The sequence below is a fragment of the Gossypium raimondii genome, chromosome 5 (genome assembly GCF_025698545.1).
Source record: "Gossypium raimondii isolate GPD5lz chromosome 5, ASM2569854v1, whole genome shotgun sequence".
Taxonomy (NCBI): Eukaryota; Viridiplantae; Streptophyta; class Magnoliopsida; order Malvales; family Malvaceae; genus Gossypium; species Gossypium raimondii.
Genome location: NC_068569.1, coordinates 28,150,274 through 28,156,273, shown reverse-complemented (window position 1 = coordinate 28,156,273; position 6,000 = coordinate 28,150,274).

Below are 6,000 nucleotides of genomic sequence, written 5' to 3'. Positions count from 1 at the left end.
GAAAATTGGTGGGAACCCTATACCAAATACTTTCAATCAGCAGCAAACAAAGTTTTTGCGACTCACTTAAGAAGCAAGCCCATCAAGATCCAATTTTCCCTGGATGTTTAATTACTACTACAGTTCTTGGATCAAAACTTCCAGGCAAAGATCTCATTGTGGGTTTTGACCTTTACACCAAAGTCAAACAATTGAGGATCCTCCCAGATGGAATAAAGTTCAAACAGATGTTTAGACCCTTTGTTTAAACCCCCAAACTTTTCTCGGTTTATGAGACAAAAATCCAGCAAATTGTTGAAGAATTAAAAGGAAGATCTTGTGCTGAATCTCATTCGGAGTTCTTAGAAAAATGCAAAAATCCTTTATGGATGAACTATGAATTTTTCATCAAGTTACCATTCAAAAAGAATGAGGATATCAACCCCACAAAAGCCAGTCATATAGGCAAGAATCCAGAACATCTCAGACTAGCAGAAGAGGAATGCCAGCAGCTACTGGATCAAAGGTTGATAGAAGCCTCAGATTCACAATGGGCTTGTGAGACGTTCTATGTTAACAAAAGATCAGAACAGGCGAGAGGAAAGTTAAGACTAGTAATTAACTATCAGTCTCTTAACTGTTTTGTCCAGGATGATAAATTCCCTTTGCCCAATAGAAATACTTTATTCTCCAGCCTTGCAAAAGCTAAAATATTTTCCAAGTTTGGCCTAAAGGCAGGGTTTTGGAAATTACGTATAAGTCTAGAAGACAGGCCCAAAACGAGATTTTGTATCCCAAACAAACATTTCCAATGGACGGTGATGCCTTTTGGGCTCAAAACGGCTCCATCATTATTTCAAAAGGCCATTATAAAGATTTTCTAGCCCGTAATGGACAAAGTACTGATCTATATTGATGACATTCTCCTTTATAGTCCAGACCAAGAAAGTCATGCAACCCTCCTTGAAGAATTTCAACAGATCATCTTTAAATATGGGATCGTGCTCTCTGAATGAAAAATGCAGATCAACAAAGAAGAAATAAAGTTCCCGGGCATGATCATAAAAGATAAAAGGTACCAGCCTCACCCCAGTATTGTTGAGGAATTAAAGAAATTTCCAATAAAGAACTTCTCTCAGAAGCAAGTTCAGCAGTTTTTAGAAATTGTTAATTATCTCAGAGATTTTGTTCCAAAAATCTCAAAATTAACAAATCCTTTAAGAAAAATGCTAAAAAAGAATCCTCCTCCATGGAGAAAGAAACAGACTCAAGCAGTTCAAAAACTCAAAGAAAAACTCGCTCATTTACCACTATTACAGATCCTTTCAGAAGGAAAAAAAATTTTGCAAACTGATGCCAGTGACAAATATTGGGGTGCAATTCTATTAGAAGAAGATACAAGAAAAAGACGACTTTGTGGATACAAGAGTGGAAGATTCACAGATGCTGAAATCCATTAAACTTCTTCATTTTTCTGAAATGTCTTTTCTTTTTTGTAGGACAATAGCATGATTTATCCTTTCCGCATTTGATCTTGAGATGTGAATCATCACAGGCTTTATCTAATCTTTTGTCTCCATGGAGATAGTCTTTAAAGACTTTCCTTCGGTTGCATAAGTCTTCCAGAGCAATATACGTTTCTTGCTGGATTTCTCCTATGGTTAGATTGAGAATGTTTTTGTTTTGCCTGTAGAGATTCTGGTTTATGGCTACTTGTAATGGATCTGGAATAGATGCAACCACTGCTTGCTTTAGACTGAAATCCAATCCAAGGGCACAAAATAGTTTTGTCATAGCGTAAAAATGCTTAGACAAAATTTGCTTTCTGTAGGAACAACATCTTCTTTTGAAAAATTCTCTTCTCTTGGGAGTTAACAGATCATCAGGATTTCCAATAAAATGAGTATGGATAATCCTAATAATCCCGTCTTGGGCCTGTCCTCTGGACTTATACCCAATTGCCAAAACCTTGCCTTTAGGTCAAACTAGGAAAAATTTTGGCTTTTGCAAGGCTTGAGAATAAAGTATTTCTGTTGGGCAAAGGGAATTTATCATCCTAGACAAAACAGTTAAGAGGCTGATAGTTAATTACCAGTCTTAACTTTCCTCTGGCCTGTTCTGATCTTTTGTTAACATAGAACGCCTCACAAGCCCATTGTGAATCTGAGGCTTCTATCAACCCTTGATCCAGTAGCTGCTGGCATTCCTCTTCTGCTAGTCTGAGATGTTCTGGATTCATGCCCATATGACTGGCTTTTGTGGGGTTGATATCCTCATTCTTTTTGAATGGTAACTTGAGGAAAAATTCAGAGTTCATCCATAAAGGATTTTTGCATTTTTCCAAGAACTCCGAATGAGATTTAGCACAAGATCTTCCTTTTAATTCTTCAATAATTTGCTGGATCTTTGTCTCATAAACCGAGAAAAGTTTGGGGGTTTGGACAAAGGGTCTGAACATCTGTTTGAACTTTATTCCATCTTGGAGGATCCTCAATTGTTTGACTTTGGTGTAAAGGTCAAAACCCACAATGAGATCTTTGCCTGGAAGTTTTGATCCAAGAATTGTAGTAGTAATTAAACATCCAGGGAAAATTGGATCTTGATGGGCTTGCTTCTTAAGTGAGTCGCAAAGACTTTTTTTGCTGCTGATTGAAAGTATTTGGTATAGGGTTCCCACCAATTTGCTGGCAAAACTTCAGGGTTCATGATTGATTCTGCTGCTCCAGTATCAATGAAGGCAATGACAGTAATCGGCTTGCCATATTTTTCTAGGTAGATGGAGACTGGAACATGTGGTATGGGAATCTGGGAAAAAAATTGAGAGTTTGATAGAAGAGAATGGATTGACTTTGGTTGAACCATAAATATTTCTAATGATGATGATTCAGAGTCACTGAGCTCAATGCTCTGAATTGCACATAGTGACTGTTCATTGGGTTCATCATCAATAGAGAATATTGATTCAATATTATCCTCTTCATCAATCTGGATTCCCGATTTTTGGATGATCTGAGAGTACCATCTTTTCTTCTTGGGCATAATTTTGGAGTTGATTGTGTTTCTTAACGCATTTGTTGTAGGTGTTAGTTTTATTGTTTTCATAGTAAGCCCGCAAGTCTATCTGTTAGGTTGGTTTTTGGTTGTTCTGTTTTGAGTAATTAGTAACTAAAGCTCAATCTATTTGTTTTTTTTTTAAAAAACCTTAAACCTAAGTCTTTTCAATCAAACCATAAATTTTAATTACTTTATCTAAATATCACAAATTTTACATTTATATATTATTTCTAATGTGTATTTTTCATATGTAAGTGACTATTCTTATTACAAGTGTAGTTATTGTCATTATATAATTTGATAAAATGAAATGCCACCGATTCAAATTTGTACTCCTAGAGTCCCAATAAACTAAACCCAAAGTGAAGAACTAGGAAAACTTAAATAAGAAATGATGAACTATAAGATGGTTTTGAATGATAATGATTTGGTTTTTCATATGTTTTATCATATTTTATTATTAATTAATATTATAATAAGCATCTTCTTCACTTAAAATAAATACACAAACCGTCCATCATTTATTAAAAGGGTCAATTTGCCTTTTAAATCATTGAACCGTTAATAATTAGGCACTTTAGTTTATAATATTCAATAACGATTAACTTTTATAATTTTTATTATTTAGTTTTTATACCTTAATTAACTATTAAAGAATCAAAATTTTCGGACTAAACCTTAATTCACCTATATAATAGATCTATAAATATTCAATGGAAATATTTACGACTCAGTTTACAAAAACGAAGTTATGATATCTCATTTTTCAAAACCACTGACTTTTGGTATGAACCACTTATATTGTGTCTAACTAGCTAGTTAATAGTTCTATCAAATCACGATTCACTATATTACTAGATATGACTACATGTCGAAATTGTGATCCCAAAATCACTAGGGTTGGGCAGCACCCTAAGGTTTTAACACTAGGATATCCGAGACATAAGGAAAAAGATGAGGAGGGAAAATAGAGTTTAAGATTTTTCAAAAATCCTTAATAGACCAATCCCAGACGGAAGCCCAATTACATGCCCAAGCAGAAAATAAATTAATTTCAATAATTACAAACTTAATCCAGGAAATTTAACCCACATTATGGGGTAAGACAGATTGTTCAAAAAAAAAAAACTTGAAATTAGAAAGATAAATAAAAATTCTTGTAAAAAAATAAGTCTTCTCCAAAATAAGTAAAATTTTGTCTTGCTCTTTACTAAAAGTAAGTCAGTGGCTAAATATTACCAATTAAATTAGTTTATTATTAATTCATATACTAATGCTCCTACTAAACGTAACATAAATATTATATAATCTTTAATAAAAAAATTTCAATTCTCATTATTTTTAATTTTTTGTTGTTTCCTTTATTAATTTAAATTATTTTTAAAAGTTAAATATTATATTATCTTTAGTCTAATTAATTTTTTCATTTTTTTCTTTTCCTTTTGTAATTTACACTATTTTTAAGAATGATATATATATATATATATTAAACTTATGTTTTTAATATCTTCGTACTATAAAATTTTAAAATGTGACATAGAAAGAACTTAAGCCTTCTAAAATTTACACGATTTAAATCCATTTCAAATACGTATTTGATATAAAATTTAATTACTATTTCATATAAATCAAAACAAAAACATTCAAAATATTAAAATTTCTAACTTTATCTTATAAACAAAACCTCATTAACGTAATCATATGTTGAAATAAAAAGAAAAGAAAAGTTTAGTAGATAATGTCTCTTAACCATATTCGAATCTTTGAACATATGTAAATATTTGTTTGTATTCACGTAATGGTTTTAGGTACAAAATTAATTTTTATATTAATATTTAATAAAATTTGTGTGCTCAAATACTCAGTTTAAATCAAAAGTAATTTTATTCTAAAATTGATAAATTGAATTTGAGTTGAATTTAAGTAAAAGTTGAAACTTAAATAATAATGTGAGCGTGAAATTAATATTAATATAAATTTTATAAACTTGAAATTAGTCACTTTTAACATCAACAATTTTTAACTTAATTTTTGTAATTTAGTTTCACAAGATAAATACCATTGATTAATAAACCAAACATTGGGGTTTTTAACTTCTAAGTTTATATTCAACTATCTTTATATCAAAATATAACAATCCAAGGAGAAGGTTAACATGATAGGAAGAAGATCCTAGTTCATAATGCAAGCCATTCTTTCCACATTCCATGTATAGGATTAGTATGAACTTTATTTGGACCTTTGGCTCCACCACTTATTTATTTACTTATTCGTTTTTATAGTTAAACCAAAATAAAAGTCTTTGATAGTGGATAAATTACATTAAACTATAATTATTTTGACTCTATATTTATTTTTTTATTTTTTATAAATGTTTAAACATTTAAGTTTAAATCTTATAATGTGCAATTGTAATATATATTAAATTGGGTTTTTTTTTCCGATTTTCTATCTATTACCCTTCATATAATATTAATTTAATTATATTTATACTCTAATAATAACATATTAAAAAAATATTCGTCTATTTTCCAATTCCTTTAGTGGGGCATGATTTGATAGATAAGATTAAAGTCTCTTGAAGTGGACGATTTGAATAATTCTTGTTAGTCAATCCACAATGCCCTCAAGTGGGAAAATTCTTATCTTGGTTAGGATTCAATTACTTTCGCCAATATTCTTTTGGGTAAACTATAACACTAGTCACTCAATTATGTTTTTAGTTTTATTTTAGTCATTCAACTATTATTATTATTTATTTAATCGTTCAACTTTTTGAAATTAAATATTTTAGTCACTCTCCTGTAAATTGTCATTAGACGAGTAACGGAAACTTGATTTGGGCCATTTTGTATTAGTCTAATAACAAATTTAACCCTCCAATATTTACACATTTTATCAATTTAATCCTAAATCTAAAAATTAAACAAACTTAACCATCAATGTTTACAAAGTTTGTCATTTTAG